General features: G+C 31.2%; 1 protein-coding gene and 1 long non-coding RNA gene across 3 annotated transcripts in view; one reads left to right on the top strand and one right to left on the bottom strand.

Annotated features, from left to right (window-relative positions):
• Positions 1-18,874, bottom strand: part of LOC129952143 (protein Atossa) — a 115,883-nt gene that overhangs the window by 22,866 nt on the left and 74,143 nt on the right. The window lies entirely within an intron of this gene.
• Positions 14,408-15,639, top strand: LOC129952145 (uncharacterized). Its single transcript, XR_008782274.1, has 3 exons — positions 14,408-14,849; positions 14,909-14,993; positions 15,052-15,639. It is a non-coding gene; the product is annotated as an uncharacterized LOC129952145 (long non-coding RNA).

Below are 18,874 nucleotides of genomic sequence, written 5' to 3'. Positions count from 1 at the left end.
AAAATAATCTAGAAATGCGTTTTTGTTAATAAATATTCTCTGGGGATTTTTCTAAATAGGTAGGTAGGTATAAGAATGTTTTTTGTAAGATTATTAAGGTCGGGATCTTTAGAGTTTTGACTTCATTAAATTAAAAATTTAACAACGAGGCAGCGAAAGGGCACAAGAGAGAGGAAGACAAAAATATATCCCTACATGAATTTCTGTATGCCGGAAGTGTAAATAACTGTCTCCAAATAAGTACCTACACTCATCAAAATGTTGAGTTTCTTTTGGTTTTTATTATGGTGTGATTGATGTACAAATTAAAGGGGTGAATAAATATGTATTTTATAAATAAAAATGTACTTTTTATGAACTGTTAATAGTGAAGTGACAAGTAGGAAGTTTTTGACATTTTATATCCAGATAAGAAATGACATAAGAGTGTTATTGTGTGCACTTCTGATGCAACTTTCTCTAATTTTTGAGAAATGTTTACTCGATTCGTTTTTTTAAAAGGTTCTAGAGTTAAAAGTGTTAATTTTAGAAAGTACTAGAGCGGTCTATTTAGATTTATTAGAACTGTCAATTTTTCGGTATTTCGATTTTTAATTTCGAAAGATTACTACACAAAGAAATCTGGCAGATGTGTATAAATCCACATTTTGTGTAGATTATTTCTACTTTTTAAAAGTTAAAGGTTTAAATTGCAATTTGTCTATCCGATAGATGGCGATGAGGTTATCGAAGGTTTTTAACATTGACATACTATACATGGACTGCTAGTAGCCAACTTCACGATGGTTCCACTTTTAACGGACAAAACACTAGCGCAAAGAGGGCTATGCGGAAAAATTGTGTAACATTTATATTTAAAGCACAATTCACATGAGCACGACCAACGAATGAACAAATATTCGTCGATTTTGACATTTCTTTCACATGAGAGTTTTTAATTCCTCGCGAATGAAGTTTGACATAAAGCCACAGCCAAACACCATTCACCACTGAAACCAACACAAGAATGATGTTTTTAGGTTAAGTATGCGCGATTATTTTATTTGTTGCAAATGTGGATAATGTGGAACGCGAATAAAGTTTGACAGTTCGTAGCAACTATAATTTTTTTCGCGACGAATAAATTTGTTTTCTTAAATTTATTTATATACGATATTGAAAATAAAATCGTAAAAAGCTATCGTTTTGTTAAGAATTTGTGTGGAAATATGTATTCAAACGTATATAAACTCACATTTTGTAATTCATTTGTCGTTCGTTTGTCGCGCTCATGTGAATACTACTTAATACTCACAGAGTCACAGCGCACAGCCTGCTTCTGCTTCATTTTGCACGAACTGTCAAAATTTATCAATAACATTACAAAAAAACATGGCATCGTTTGTCTTCAACAAATTATACTAGATGTCAATACTTTCTATGTCAGAAAAAGCTTATCTCAACTAAATACAAACAGATGTCGCTTAATATTTTCTAACTTTTTTGCCACTGTGCCAGGAAGGGCTAGTGTAGCTAATTTGAAGTGGAACCATTTTTATTCAAATTTTGTATGGAAAATTCACACCACTAGCAGTCCATGTATAGTATATGTTAATGGTTTTCAATAATAGTAGCTGTCACTTTTGCAACTGTCACATTTTGACATTTGACTAAAATGAAACGAAAAACACTTTTATTAAAAGAAAATCGTGCTGTAAACTAAGCCATGGTGGACATTTGGCTGACTGTTTTCCAGTGTTAACGGCATACCATTCTCTTAGGAATTAAATAAATATGATTTATATTAATTGGAAATTTTATATGAAAAATCAAGACAATGATCAAAACAAAAATGTTTTTTTTCATATAGAGGTACGACTATACTGCGACCAATTTTATGATAAATCAGTAAAAAGGTATGAACTGTTAAGAACTAAGAGTTAATTTAACAAGTTGAAACGACGTGACAGGGAGCGGCAAAATAGATTATCTCACTAACTTTGTCACGTCACGTCAATTTTGAACGTCACAAAGTTTTAGTTCCGTTGCTGTTGGTGAATTATAGTTTGCGGCGTCATTTTTTTTTTTTTTTGAAATTACTTGTAATGTGATTTGACACATTAATTCCCATATTAAAAATGCGACGGAGTTTTGACGACTTTTGTGTGATTTTAAAGGACTATTTAACTTAGAGCGACCAACAACCCACTACTGAATGAATAATGTTATTTTAAACAATTTATAATACCTACATTCTGTGCAATTTGTAAGCAAATGTAAGAACTAAAGCTTTTGCAACGAACTGTCAAACTCAATTCGCGTTTCACCATACGATCCACACTTTAACGAATTAAATGTTATCGAGGGTCTTAATCTACAAATTTGTATTCTATGTATTCTAGTCTTTGTTGTGAATCTCTGATGAACAATAAAAACAAATAAATGTGAAAGAAATGTCACAATTGACGAATATTCGCTTATTCGTTTGCCGCTCTCATGTGATCCCGTTTGTGTAATTTTTAATTATAAACACACCACATTTGTTCTTAGATTTATTTAAATTAATATATAGATTGTCAGCTATGTTGAATTAACTTTGACGTGTAGATCAAGAAACTCAAGAGCAGGCTTGCCATCTGACAGGCAATTTAATCGGCATTTAAACCAAAATACTTGTTAATCGCAGTGAACGATGCCTTTATTTAGTTCGTATTATTCTCACTTTTAATAAAGAGACAAGGAACAAAGTTTGAAACTTACTTAATCCTAAAAAATATATGAAAATCAGTTTTTCTTTTCATTTCGATGGTTAAAAAGAAGAACAAATCATAGATAAAAGAAATAAAAAACAAAATCTTGAATTTTTGTTTGCACCCATCTGTCACAATTCACAACAAATTCACAACTGTCAGTTTTGTGCAAATTTTAAATAAAAAGGTATAAATATAGCTTTAGGTAATCTGAACCTAATAACATTGTGTTTTGCATTGCCAAAATAAAAGAAATGAAAGAAAACAAATTGATCGTCGCGAAGTGCAGTCTGATTGTAAGGAACTGTCAAACTTTGTTCGCGTTCCACATACGATCCAGCGAATTAAATGTTCTCAAATGAGGGTCTTAACCTAAAAAATTATATTAAAGTCTTTGTTGTGCATCTGTAAAAACAAGTAAAAGCAAGTCATGTGAAAGAAATGTCACTATTGACGAATATTCTTTCATTCGCTAGTAGCTGGTTTTTCTTATGTCAAAAGTTCTTAAATCTGTTTATACCATTTTTTACAATAAACGCAACAAAATTTGTATTAGATTTGTGCAAATCAATATCTATGGTCAACTTTGTTGAATTAATTTTGACGTGCAGATTGAAAACGTCAAGAGTAGGCTTGCCATCTGACAGGCAATTTAATTAGTAAAAAACGGCTGCTGAATGCGTTCAAACCGAAATGCTTGTTAATCGCAGTTCGTTTTATTCTCACTTTTTAGAAAGAGACAAGAAGCACGATTTGAAACTTTCTTAATTTTAAAAAATGAATAAAAATCAGCTTTTCTTTTCATTTTGATGGTCAAAAAAATTAAATCAGGAATTTTTGGTTGCACCCATCTGTCACAATTCACAAAAACAAGACAACTGTCACTGTAAACGATAACATAATCAGAAGAAGAAAAATCGATTTTTAAACAAAAGTTTCCGTGTAAAAGTCGATGAATGACAATTTGCTTCACACAATTGTCAAAGAACTGTCAAAAATGACAACCTGCAATTGCTTGTACCTACATAAGGACTAGATATTGCTTAAGCATACAATTGATAACAAATACATAAATATCTCCTGTTCCGACCACCTATTAATCATTTTGTGACTTTGTTATCGAATAAAAAACGATAACCAGACAGATATCGATATTGCCTAATCAAAAGAAACATAACCTATGCAATAATTTCTGACAATCTCTTGCCAATAATTACTGTAATCATTGATTCAACAAAACAATGCTGTGATAAATAAATGCCACATTATTTTTACTTCAAACTTCACCGTTTTGATAAACATTTATGTATTTGCTATGTGGCAACATACACAACAACAAAAAACCATTATGTATTATACCTGCGCATGAATAAATTTACCCACGTTACTTTCAATTTGTTTCTCTTTTTTATTTTTGTTCCAAACCAATTTCGAAACTTCTATAATCTGGTTGTAAATAAGGTCACTGCCGCCAACAACTGCTTACTAAAAAAGTAAAGTGCCCACCAAAAATAAAAACACTATCAAATTAACAAAATCCAATTGAAACTTTTCCATCGAAGAATAATGACAACAAAAAAAAACCTCGCTTGGGTCGAAACAAGTTTTATTTTCGTTCATTTTCAAATTGAAAAAAAAAAACGAAAAAAAACACCATAACCAGAAATGGTGGAAAATTGTGAACGAATTTGCCCCGGGGGCTCACACAAATTGGGTTGATGGAGCCAAACCTCTTATTTAATCAACCAAAAAACATGTTGCAACTTTACCTCCATGCTCCACCATCATCATATGTGAGTGCTTTTTATTTTGTTGCAAGTAAAGTATCAACACACAACGAGGACAACAAATTACTGTTTTGTGCCAAATGACCATTTTTATAGTGACCATACATATAGTGTGCGTTGCATCCGTCAGCGTCGTCGTCGTCGTGTCGGTCATGCAGTCCAATATTTCAGCCAGTCGTCTGTCAATCATATGCAATTTCAACACCTAGGTGACAAGTTCAACAAAAAATTTGGTCAAATATATAAAACAAAATTGTGAGAAACCAAATTGAGTTTTCTTCTAATGTTCATTTAGGCCAGGGCCTTCAACCAACAGCAATTCAACCAACAACGTCTGTTCTGCTAAAGGCGAATGAGAACAACAATACCAACATTGCAAAAATAAAAATACAGTGAATCGTTGGTTTTTGTTGTTTTGTTTTATATTTGCATGCAGCAGAAATGTAACAGATGATGAAGGACACGTACAAAAAAGGGGGCACGTTACTGAAGCACACTTTACTCTTACTCTTGTTCCGAGTATCTGTATACCCAAAAGCAACAACAAGTCTACAAAAGCAACAAAAAGTTAAACCTATATATTAAAGGCAGAGGCAGTCAGAGCCTGAGGCCCCATTTGGGGGAAATTTTTAGTTCAGCACAATTTTTCTTGTTTCGTATATTCGTAAGTATGAAATTCTTGAAATCAAAGCAAATGAGAGAGGTCGAATGAAAAACAAAATAAAAGATGAAACAACTATACACAGTGGAGTAGAATGGCATAAAAATTGAAACAAAAGCTTGTTTTATGTCTTTTAGAGAGATATATGGAATTATGACCCATCTTCTGAAGTCTTAAGAACTTTAACGCCCAACAATTTTGAATTATGCAGTCACACAACATGTAGAAGTTGTTTCTTAGAGACATCTTCTAAACTACATTCAATAAACGCCCACTTCCACACCCCTTTTTGAACACAAATTGTAAATATGGAATTATGACCCATCTTCTATAGTCCTTAGAACTTCAAAGCCCAACAATTTCGAATTATGTAGTCAACCAACATGCAGAAGTTGTTTCTTTGAGACATCTTCTAAACTACATTCAATAAACGCCCACTTCCACACCCCTTTTTGAATATAAATAATTATTGTAAATATGGAATTATGACCCATCTTTTGGGCCTTAAAACAGGTGTTAGAGTTTTCTTTGAGTCACCTTCTAACTACTTTAAAAGTGATGTACTTTTAAGCCCCTTTTTGTATACAACTTAGAAATATGAAGTTATGACTCACATTTTGTGGCCTTAAAACAGGTTTAGGTCACTTTTCAAATTGATTTGAACTTAACGCCCTTTTTGAAACAGTTTCGAATTATGTGGTGTTTCAAAACGTGGTTATTTTTCTTTGAGTGGTCTTCTAATTTTCTTTCAACAACCGCCCAATTCCACGCCTTTTTTTTGATACAAATTTAAAATATTAAATTATGACCAATTTTTGTTTTCTTTAAACAGGTTTAAGTGTTTTCTTTGAGTCACCTTCTAAACTACTTTAAAAATCAGGTACTTTCAAGCCCCTTACTTTTTCTTACCTAATTTGTATGCAATTGCTTCCACTGTTGAACGGCAATTCCCCGCTAATGAAAGTTGTATACTTTTTTTTTATTTGATTTTGCTTTTATTTCAAAATTGTAAGCTTTAGTTTTTTCTTGTTTGACCATAAAAAGCCTGTTTATGATGGCAAAACACCAACGAAAAGGGTATTTATTTATATATGTATGACATGAACAATTTTGAAGTAAGCCAAGTCTGTGCAGGGGTTTAAGTTTCTTCTTGTTTTTCATTTACATTGAAAACATGTTACAATTATTACAGATTTTTATTGGAATAGATTGAACAAAGCTGAGTTGTCGCTTTCAAAACAAAACGTACTTTTTGGTATGTAAATCTGGTTAATTTATTATCATGTTCATTTAAAAAAAGGCAAAAGAAAGCATAACAAATTAAAAAACAAAAAACATTATTGTTTTTATTTATCTGCTGAAAAGTTTAAATTATTCTCTAACGCACATCGCACACACATTGGCACATGTCGATGTCGAATAAGGTAAGCAACAAAACAAGTAGGTCAAGCTAAACAATGGACTATCTTCATTTTGTATTTTTTGATTAGTTTTATTATTGTTTATTTTATACTCTATTTTAATGTGTGTCTAGAGATTGTACTCTTTTAATGAAATTATAAACTGAAATGGAAGTCAAAAAATACACAGAAGAAAATTTTATTTTGAAACGTCGAAGTTGACACTTTGCTATTTGTTTTTGGAAACATAAAAACAAAACATTCAAAAGTCCTATAACTACGTTTAGTGACAAAAAAGAATGTTTAAAATAAAAAATACTTGAATTATATTGTAACGTTATTTGCGAATTCTCAAAAGTATTAGCTGTAACTTTTGATAGCTTTTTCTAAGAAGTAACAATATCGTTTCTTAACAAACGTCAAAATATTCACTTTGAAGAATTGTCACTTGTTATTTATTATTTTGAAAAGGTAAAAAATAATAGAAACTGACAAATAAAATCATTTGCAATTTTAAATGCAAACAATTTAAAGTCTTAGATGTCAAGTAAGATCTTGAAATATTGTTAGTCACATGTAAAGCATTTAATAGTGTTTTCTATTGGACGTATTAGGCAGTGTCTACATAGGACTTTTTTGAGGCAACTTACTTTGACGTTTTATCATTTAATGGCGTTTTCGATTCGTCGTTTTTGAGCAGTTCTCACATGGGACATTTTCGATGGGACTTTTATTTTGACATTTCATAATTTTATCTCGCTTCAACTTGACGATAAAGCAAAGATAAGTAAGTGATGTTGACTTCCTTACTTTGACGTTTTATTATTTAATGGCGTTTTCGATTCGTCGTTTTTGAGCAGTGTTCACATGGTACATTTTTTTATGGGACTTTTATTTTGACGTTTCATAATTTTATCTCACTTCAAATTGACGGTAAAGCAAAGATAAGTAAGCGATGTTGACTTTCTTACTTTGACGTTTTATCATTTAATGGCGTTTTTTGAGCAGTGTTCACATCGTCGTTTTTGAGCAGTGTTCACATGGGACATTTTTGTATGGGATTTTTATTTTGACGTTTCATAATTTTAACTCGCTTCAACTTGAAGGTAAAGCAAAGATAAGTAAGTGATGTTGACTTCCTTACTTTGACGTTTTATCATTTAATGGCGTTTTTGATTCGTCGTTTTTGAGCAGTTCTCACATGGGACATTTTCGATGGAACTTTTATTTTGACATTTCATAATTTTATCTCGCTTCAACTTAACGATAAAGCAAAGATGAATAAGTGATGTTGACTTCCTTACTTTGACGTTTCATCATTTATTGGCGTAATTGATTCGACGTTTTTTAGCAGTGTTCACATGGGAATTTTTTGATGGGACTTTTATTTTGACGTTTCATAATTTTAACTCACTTCAACTTGAAGGTAAAGAAAAGATAAGTTAATGATGTTGACTTACTTACTTTGACATTTTTTTTTCATTTAATGGCGTTTTCAATTTGTCGTTTTTGAACAGTGTTTTACATGGGTCATTTTTTTATGGGACTTTTATTTTGACGGTTCATAATTTTAACTCACTTCAACTTGACGGTAAAGTAAAGATAAGTAAGTGATGTTGAGTTCCTTTCTTTGACGTTTAATCATTTAATGGCGTTTTTGAGCAGTGTTCACATGGGACATTTTTTATGGGACTTTTTATTTTGACGTTTCATAATTTTAACTCGCTTGAACTTGACGGTAAATCAAAGATAGATAAGTGATGTTGACTTCCTTACTTTGACGTTTTATCATTTAATGGCGTTTTCGATTCGTCGTTTTCGAGCAGTGTTCAAATGTGACATTTTTGGTGGGACTTTTATTTTGAAGTTTCATAATTTTAGTTCGGTTCAACTTAACGATAAAGCAAAGATAAATAAATAATGTTGACTTCCTTACTTTGACGTTTTATCATTTAATGGCGTTTTCGATTCGTCGTTTGTGAGCAGTGCTCACATGGGACATTTTTGATGGGACTTTTATTTTGGCGTTTCATAATTTTAACTCGCTTCAATTTGAAGGCAAAGCAAAGATAAGTAAGTGATGTTGACTTCCTTACTTTGACGTTTTATCATTTAATGGCGTTTTGGATTAGTCATTTTTGATGGAACTGTTATTTTGACGTTTCATAATTTTAACTCGCTTTCACTTGACGGTAAAGCATAGATAAATAAGTGATATTGAAACTTTTATTTGTTTTTAAGTTGAAATGATGCAACATAGAAATAAGTCATTCCAAGAGTATAATATGAATACCGTCTTTTGAAAAACAAAAAGTGACAGTTCGGCGATATAATTTAAATAATTTATTTGTATGGCAATCATTCAAAATTCAAGATTTTAAGTCCTTTTTTGTTTTAAATTGCAAAACCACAATGTATTTCAATTCAGCTTCCTATTTGTTAAAAGAAACAATAAGAATTTCAATGCCATTCTAAAAATTTTGACAGATGAGATTGAAAATTTAAAATATTCTTTTGTTTTAACATTGCATTCGACCTCAAATGCCTTTTCCGAGTTACATTTTAAAATACATTATGTATGAATTTTGTGTTTTTGAATCATACTGCGATGTAGCATTGACCTTATGTAAATCTTTTTGATAAATTTCTTCTTTTGTTTTTGAAGCCAAAAAAAAGAAAGAAAAAACAAAACAAATTATCTTGAATAAAAACACACACACACACCAGACATGCATAACAAAATACATAATAGTGCATCAATTGACGTCTAGATTATAGCCTTAGATAGAATTTGTGAATATTAACAAGAGGCCAACCAAACCTTTGCCAAACAAATATTCTCTCTCTTTTATTTCTCTCTTTGAGATAAATTCATGAGATACTAAAAGGGATATGTTATGGCTTCATGGTAGAATTTCTTAATTTAAGAAAAGAAATGAGAATTTTTCACTCTATAGAAAGAAATTTATGCACAAAACTAAAATTTTAAAACGTCAAAGCAAGGCACCTCAAAAGTGTCCAAGTTTAACACAGCCTAATGTTTAGATAATGATTTGACATTTAACATCAACAAAAATGGCGGCAATGATAGTATAGTTTGGGAAATGGGCAAGGAAGTTCGGAGATCGATAATATAGTTCGTTCGTGATGAATTTACTGAGGGTGAAAAGCACCAAGCGGAGTTTGTCAACTCTCTAGGAATAAAATATTGCAATTTTAACAATCGACATGATTTTCTTAAATTTGGAAATGAGATTTTTGAAGTCGCTTATAGAGAAATGAACTTTCCAGAGTAATTTCCTGCGACCGAGTTGCGAGTTTTTAGTTTTACATTGAATCGACTATGTTTCATCAGAAAATAGATACACTAAAAAAAACTTATAATCTACGAAATAACGAATGCATTTATATATGTTTTTTTTTTCGTGTACTGTATTCATTTAAAATGCATATTTATAGAATACAAATATATATTTATAAAAATAGGCACTTTGGCGTGTGTGCTCTGCTCATCAGTGTGCTGAGTGCAGTATTCAATGCAAATATGTACTCAACCATTTTCATTTCAATTTCAATAAAGAAAAAAACAAAACTAATAGAATCAAAAACAAAAAAACTTTTCACTAAAGATAAGGCAGTGCACCAAGTTGTTGTTCATTTATGGGAGAATGCAAAAACCATACAAAAGTTACTTTGTTTAAGAGCAAATACTTTCAACTATGTACGAGTATAAATATGGATATCAAAACTTAAATTATGAAAATTATATTCGAAATCGATACATTTTTATTTAAAAACAGGCATAGTTACGATACTAGTACTTGAGACAGCCACTTGAGGGTTAAAAAATAAATGACACGTTATACAGTTTTATGGGGTTTGAAGTTTGAATAGTGCTTGTATGGAAAAAAGTGCATACGAAAAGGGGAAATCATATTTGGTGGCCGACATAAAAATGGACACGCCGAATTAGGTCATAGAAACAACATTTGAAATTTGTATTTATAACCACACATTCACGTCAGATATATGTACAAATGGAAATAGGAAGATTTGTTGTTTATTTTTGAAAAGCAAAGTTATGGAAATGGGGTAAAATTGTGAATGTATACGTTTGAAATTTTTGAATGGCTAATTGATGATTTGAAAAATTGAGTGAAAAACTTATTACTTCCGCTTACTAAAAATAAGAATATTTAGCTTTTTTTTGTACAACAAACTTACTTAGTTTTTGATAGTTTATACACAGTATTTCGACGACGCACGACGATGAATTGAATATTAGGATATGTAGAAAATGGTTCCGGATTTGGATAAAATATCGGAACTATCCTTTTAGAATCGAAAAAATTATGTAGATGGCTAAGATTCTTAGCATGCAAGAAACGAAGTTGACAATTTGTGCTTAGTACGGTGAATTCAAATAGAAAAGACAACAAAATCCGCTGTTTAACACTAAATGGCGCCCGGGAGAGTATAAGAAATCGCATTTTATTTATTATTTATTGATTTATTTAAAAAACAGGCTTAATGCGAATTATTATTTTGATTCATCAGTTTTTTTCCAAACACCCAATTTCAATGATAAACACGACCCTGACTCATTTCTTTTTAAATGGCGCCCGGGTGAGGATTCTGAATGTAAGCTTTAGAAGACATTTAGGGGAAAATGTCATTTTTTAAAGCAGAATTAGAGTGTATGTTGTGCATGTGCATCATCTAAATGCAAAATCAAGCGAATAACGAGGCATTTTAAGTCACAATAAATATATCCGGATTAGTATTGGGTTACCAAATGGTTGAGTAAGATAATTATGACCGTTTACTACCCAGACATCTTCGTTTATCAGTTTGATATCTCCAAATTTACTTTGTTGTATCATTTAAATATGTATCCGAAACCTGATCTGAGCATTCGACATTATCCGGACTAAAGTAAGAGACCAAAACTGTAATTAAAGTATGCAGATATCTGATACTATCTTTTTATTTTGTAACTAAATTCTTTTTTTTTCAGATATCAGAGCTTTAAATATTATCTGTTTTGAAATATCTATTATATATTCAATGGCTCCCGGGAGGGGATTTGGAATCTAAGCTTAGAGAAAATTACTTTTTTTGAAAGCTGGCTTGGAATGTCAGTTGTGAATTTACGTCATCTAATTGATGATTTGAAAAATTAAACAAATACAGTATTGCAATGTTTTGCAATAACTACATTCGGATTATCCGGACTAGTATCATAACAGTGTTTGAAATCGGAACATCTATTGTCAAAACAAGTTTAAGGAAAATTATTTGAGTCATTCAACGTTTTTACAAACAATTTTAACAATAAGAACGATCCTGGGCTCATTTACTCTCAAATGGCACCCGGGAGAAGCTTCGGAATTTTAACTTTTGATGACTGTTGAATTGAAATTATTATTTTCTAAGGCAGAATTTAAGTGTAAGTTGTGCCTGTTCACCATCTAAATGATGATGTGCAAAATTAAATAAGTTAAGTAGGAATTATACTGTTTCACAATAAATAAATCCGGATTATTCGGACAAGTATCGGGAAAGTATTTGAAATCGGAACATCTTTTATCAAAACAAGTTTAAGGTAAATTATTTTAGTCATTTGTCGTTTTTCAAGCACAATTTCAACGATAACAACGATCCTAGGTTCATTTGCTCTAAAATGGCGCCCGGGAGAGGATTCGTTGAATTGAAATTATTATTTTTTAGGCAGACTTTGAGTGTAAGTTGTGCCTGTTCATCATCTAGATGATGATGTGCAAAATTAAATAAATAAAGTACTACACATCTTCGCAATAAATAAATCCGGATTATCCGGACAAGTATCGGGAAAGTATTTGAAATCGGAACATCTATTATCAAAACAAGTTTAAGGTAAATTATTTTAGTCTTTCGTCGTTTTTCAAAGACAATTTTAACGATAAAAACGATTCTGGGTTGATTTACTCTAAAATGGCGCCCGGGAGAGGATTCGCTAAATTGAAATCTTGGAAAAACAAAGCTGTTATTAGAGTTTCAGCAACAGATTGTTTTGTAGTTGAAATTACTTCAGTTGCTGGAAAATAAAATAGGGTAAAAATGTATGACTGATGCGAAACAAATTCTGTCAGGCATGACATGCTTAGGTACTCCCCATAAAAGAGCAGAATATCATTCGAGAAGACTTTTAGGAAACATTTTTACAGGCTTTAAATTTGAATTATACTTTATTTGTATTTATCATCTTTCCAACAACATTTCAGCGATCACAAAGATCCTGGACTTATTTATTGTTAAGCGGTGCCAGCGAAAGGATTTGGATTAGCTGTAGAAGACTGTCGCGAAAATTAAGGGTTTGAATGTTAATTACTAATTATTATTTTCATTCAATTTCAATTTTAACCCTGGACCATAATCACATTTATTATGAAATAACGTCCGGAAGAGAAAACGAGTCTCTAGAAGACTGGAAGGAAAAACAAGGTCCGTGTGTATGTAATTATTTGTATGCATCACTTTTCAACACACAATTTTAAAATTAAAACCGACCCTGGGTTAATTTAATATTAAATGGCGCCCGGGAGAAGATTCATAATTTTAACTTAAGAAGACTCTTGCGGGAAATGATTGTTTTAAAATTGGACTTGAGTGTAAATTATTATTTTAAATCCTTATTTTCTAGCACATTATTTGCAATGAAAACAAATGTGAGCTTATTAATATTAAATGGCGCCCGGAAGAGGATTCGTATTTTTGGTTTTAGAAGAATTTAATGAGAAATTATCATTTCAAAACAGGCTTTGAGTTTAAAGTAGACATTATTTTTATTCGTCATTTTTGCAATGCAATTTAAACAATAAAAAACATTTATCAACAAATGAGCAGAATATCATTTCTAAGGGCATCTCACTTCACTAACTTCCTGGATTGTCATTGAAGAAAAATAACATTATTCCATACCTGACTTCTTTTTGTGTGATTTTCAAAGTCCCTTCCGAATGACCCTCAAATAAAATAATAAATGTATACACAGATCAAGGTAAAAACAATTCCAAACAATTCAAATGAAAAACTTCACATAAGATGCTTGTTGTAAGAATACGAGCTTATCACTTGTAAAATTTTTGTTTATATAAAGCTCAATATAAAGACTTTTTATATAAGACAAATGTACATGTATCCCCTAAAAGCACACAACACAGCACGTGTATGTAAAGAAATAGAAACAACAAAAAAAAACAATAATCTCTTGACCTTAAAATGTCATTACGATGTAGTCGTCGTGGTTAGGTGGGTATTGGTTCAGTGTATGGTGCTTGGTTCGTTCTAACCAAAAACCACACTTCACCAACAAACCAATCCAACCACAACCATCATCACTCAAACGAAACAACATAGTGTACAAAAGTAATTCAACTCCAATTTTGCTTAAAAAAACTATACACTCAATAAAAATAAAAAAAAAAAACAGAATTATAAAATCAGAAAGTAAAAATTAAAAAAAAAGATAAAAACATAAAATAATTACGTGAATTACAAATTTTCGTATCTTTTACACTTCAAGTGGGTATCTGGTTGGCTCTGTATGTCTATAAAACCACATTACCGATAAAGTTAATCAAACAAATAAAATTGTATCTTTTCACTATCGCTCGACAGATAGTTATATACCGACACCTACCACGTCCCACTTTTCTTTTTCTATCTAAGGCCAAATGGAAAGAGAGAAATACAAAAGAAAAAAAGAGTGAACCGAAACTATGTACAGAGTAAACAGTAGATACATATTATTATAGTATAAATTGCATGCACAGCTGAGAGATACAAGGTCACCAAGCAACAGCCACACGCCACTCGCTTCACCATCCAACAAAAGCTTCAGTTTAGTAGTAGGCGAGCAAAGGGGGATTGCATTGCACTGCATTACCCCCTCTTTGTAGAAATATATATTTTTCAACTCAACTCAACTTTAGAAAAAAAAAAAAAAAATTACTCGTAGAAGAAATTAATTTGACACGAGCAATGGTTAATTTTTTTTATTTTATTTTCATTTCGTTCGATTTGTATTTGTAAATCAGCTGTTTGCAATAAATAAATCGACATAAAGAGTGATTGTAAATATTTTTACAAGCTGATGTGGCAGTTTTTCAAGTTCTTAATAGTTGGTGGCATTTGATGTTTTTTTTTTTTGTAAAGTGTTGGGAGATTATAAGTTGAAAGACCGAATGACTAGGCTAGTTTAAGTTGTACGTAGATGACAGAGTGAGGGGAGGTATAATATGGAGAAAAAAATAAATGTACCGCACCTATTTTGTTAATTTCTAATTAAAGCGAACAAAGGCATAACGTCGAGTTGAAGACGAACGATTTTCAGGCTGGGTTGGCTGGAGACTAGATGGCGCCCGGGAGCTTTCGAGTGAGAAGAATAAAAATGTATGAGTTTTAACATTAAACATTCTTTCTGACACTTACAGAAAGGAAAATGAATATTTAAGAATTAAATCAAAGGGACAATCCAAGAATCAGCGATTTACCACTAAATGGCGCCCGGGAGAGAATATAAAGTTACATCGTATGTTATTAAAACAGGTTTTGATTGTTAAGTATTATTTTCATTCATGAGTATTCAAACATTTCAATGATATAGAAGATGCTGGACACCTTAATTTATAAATGGCGCCCGGGAGAGTATATGAAATTACATTTTATGTTATCGAAAACAGGTTTTTATTGCAAAGTAAGATTTTCATGAGTCTTCGAACACAATTTCAATGATATAGAAGACCCTGGTCACCTTTAAAAAATTGTTGGAGGAACAATCTTTGCTTTGAATGCAGGCTAGTTTGTTTTCACTTATCATTTTCAATTCTTAAAAGATATTAGTTTAAGCTATTTGTAAATGGCGCCCGAGAGAGGAATCGAAATCTAAGCTCTAGAAGACTGTTGGGGGAGACAAGCTTTGTCTGTACATTAATTTTTGTATTCATCACTTTTCAAACGCAATTCGAACAATAAAAAAGATCCGAGGCTCATTTATTATTAAATGGCGCCCGGGAGAGGATTTGGAATATTAATTTAAGAAGACAGTTGCGGGAAATGTTTGCTTCAAAAGCAGGGTTTAAGGATATTGAATGAAACAAAAACAGCTACGGGCTTAGTAATTATTAAATAGCGCCAAGGGAAGGGGGGGGCGTAAATTGTATACTTAGATCGAGAAGAATATTAGGAAACATGATTACAGGCTTTAAATTTTAGCTAGACATTATTTTTATTTATCATCTTTCCAACAAAATTTTAGCGATCACAAGGATCCTAGAGTTATTTATTGTTAAGCGGTGCCCGGGAAAGGATTCAGATTAGTTAAAAAAAAATGTAGAGGAAATTAGGGTTTGTATGTTTATTATTATTTTCATTCAATTCCAATTTACACCCTGGACTATAATCACATTTATTATGAAATGACGCCCGCGAGAGAAAACGAAAACGAGTCTCTAGAATACTGTTAGGAAAAAAGTTTTTTCACTTTTAAATGCACAATTTTAACATTAAAACCGACCATGGGTTATTTTATTATTGAATGGCGCCCGATAGAAGATTCATAATTTTAACTTAAGAAGACTGTTGAGGAAAATGAATGTTTAAAATTGGACTTGAGTGTTAATTATTACTTTAAATATCAATTTTCCGGCGCATTATTTGCAATGAAAACCAAATGTGAGCTTATTAATTATTAAATGGCGCCCGGGAGAGGATTCGTATCCTTGGTTCTAGAAGACTTTTAGGGGAAATTACCATTTCGAAACAGGCATTTAATATAAATTAGACATTATTTTTATTTATCATCAATACAAATGACTCTGAGCTCATTTATCAACGAATGGCGCCAGGGAAGGGACTCGGCTCTAGCTTATGAAGATTGCTGACGGAAATACATCATTTAAAGAAAAGAACTTTGATTGCTAGTTAATATTCAATTTCAATTTTAGCGAAAAGAATGACCTTGTTATAAAATGGCGCCCGGGAGAGGATTCAAATCCAAAGATTTAGAAGACTGATGGGGAAGCATTTTTTGAAAGAAGCTTTGTATGTAAATCATCTTTTATATAATAAAATTTTAACGATGTAAACGACCGTTGACTTATTTATAGTTAAATGGCGCCCAGGAAGGGAATCGCGATCTAAGTTTTAGATGATTGTTAATGGATATTTGTACTTTAATGTGAATTTCAATATTTTTTAAGTATACAAAATAATCTGAGTTGATTAATTAGTAAATGGCACCCGACAGAAGATTCAGAATCGATTTTATTGAGCCGTTATAAAACTGTTATGTAATACAAAATAGTACTCACAAGCGCCCCTAAATCCAGCCCTGACACACAACTTATGTAAAAATTAAACATACTCTAACAAACGACGACGAAGCGTTTGGACTTTGATAGTCTATACACAGTGTTACATTAATAATAATAATAAATAATAATTATTAAATATGATTATTGAAAAATGTTGTCGCATTTACGTTTTAAAAGAGCAAGTGGTCAACAAAATAAAAAAAAAACACATCATAGATTCATATATGCTGCGCATAATATATAATTTGCAACTGGAAATACTGGACATAAACAAAGTTAAATTAGTGCGCATAATTAGTGGTGGATTGTTAAGGAAGTACTTAGGGGGAAAACTTTGTGAAACCAAAAATGTAGAATACAGTTTTTGGAAATTTACATTTCAAAATGACATTGATTATGTAAATAATTTAAATTTGACGTTTTATTTTTGTTAAATTTTCAGATATTTTTTAAACATATTCTTACTTCTTTTTCTCACGCCCGATTGACCTTTTTAGGAACAGCCTTGAATATACAAATTTTACATGAAATATCGAAAACAAGGTTATACATTTTCACAATCATCGCATAAATTCATGGTGCTTTCTCCTTCTTACGAATAAATAAAACAACAACAAATTTTATAAGAAAAATAAATAAATTAATGAAATTAATTTTTGTTAATCCATGTGTCACTTCGAAATAACATTTAAAAATGAATCAATGTCATTTGTGATGTTCATTTTACACATAACACGTGTATTATTGTTGTTTTTATGTGTTTTTGATTTTTATTTTATTTTATCACGAACATTGGTAAGTCTGTTTTATTTCTGTTAGCATGAGAGGTATAAATGTTGTAATAATGGGAAGAGAATTAAAAATTGTTCACCCTGAAACTCAAACATGAACATTGATTTATATTTTAAAATTAATTTAAGGTTAATATTAATTGCTTTTATGTACTTATGCAATTTTTAGGAGTGTAAAACATATAAAATTGAAATTTCGTAACGGAAAATTAGAACTTGAAAAATGTAGTCCATCCCTTGAATTGACCTTCTATTTTAGTATTCTAGATGACAACTGAATTAACCTAACAAAAGAACACAAAAGTCACCAACAAATGTGACATCTCTTGGATAGATTTCAAATGTCTATTTTCAATATTATTTAATGCCGGATGTGTCATATGTGCTTACTCTCAAAAATTACTTAGGAGTTGCATTTTCTTCTTTATTTTTATTAATTCATGACTCACTCAAAATCATCGTTGCTTGTCATCATTGTTATATACACGTTTTCCTTTGTTATATGAACAACCCACATTTCAACATCTTAGCATTTATGATTGTTTGATTTATTCTTGGTTATTGCTTCTTTTTTTCTGGACGGTCGTTGTTTTTTAAGATAAATATGGGCAGTTAAAGTTTGAATGGTTCTATTTCTCAAACTGCCCCTACATTCATTTGTATAATGTAATTGAAATTTAACTTATTCGAGTTTAAGATGTTGACATTGAAGCGAGGAAACGTTAACAACTTGTTGGCTGTCCAAGTCCATGTTTTTTTCCATGACTAATGGTTGCGAGAGATGGGAAAACAACAGTCATTTACACACAAAAATCAACTGTAATCTTATAATTTAAGTTTCTGTTTTTGTTTGACGTTTAGTCATAAGGAGGTCAGTTTATAAAAATTGGATGTACTTTCGTGAATATGATTTCTTTTTAATAAGTTTTGAATTATGAATTCACTTGATGACTTTAAAAGAGATAGAGAAAGAAAGTGCTGCTGAAACGTCAGTTTGACAGTGACATTGAAAATTTACACGTGCAATGCAAAAAGCAACAAATGTCAGTTTTTTTTCCTTTTTAAAGCAAATTAAAGAATATATCTTTTAGGGTTGATAATCTTTACATTACTTTGTGAACACATCCGGGAAAATGTCAGATGAGAAATTG

Source organism: Eupeodes corollae, chromosome 3 (genome assembly GCF_945859685.1).
Source record: "Eupeodes corollae chromosome 3, idEupCoro1.1, whole genome shotgun sequence".
NCBI lineage: Eukaryota > Metazoa > Arthropoda > Insecta > Diptera > Syrphidae > Eupeodes > Eupeodes corollae.
The sequence above is the reverse complement of the archived record's forward strand: the minus strand, read 5'-3'. Positions and strand labels throughout refer to the sequence as shown.